The following is a 260-nucleotide window of genomic DNA, read 5'->3' as shown; positions in this document are numbered from 1 at the left end:
CCGTGGTGCTGCCGCCCGCGCGGTGGAGAGCACAGTGCCCGCTCCCCTCGGGCAGCCGGAGCCGCCGCCCTCGCAGCCCAACCCGCCCTCGGCTCCATCTCTCGCAGCTCTCAGCATCCTGTTGCTCCGCACGGAGAGAAGCATCATCTTCTAAAAAAGGAGCTTCTCTCCATCTCTGAACAATGGCTGCACTCCCTCGGCTATTCTGTGTCTCCTGGCTCGGGTTGGGGGTCTGGGGGAGGTGATTTCATTCCCTGTTT

This window comes from Acanthisitta chloris, unplaced genomic scaffold (assembly GCF_000695815.1).
Source record: "Acanthisitta chloris isolate BGI_N310 unplaced genomic scaffold, ASM69581v1 scaffold36818, whole genome shotgun sequence".
In the NCBI taxonomy this organism is placed as follows: domain Eukaryota; kingdom Metazoa; phylum Chordata; class Aves; order Passeriformes; family Acanthisittidae; genus Acanthisitta; species Acanthisitta chloris.
This window is presented reverse-complemented; position numbering follows the sequence as displayed.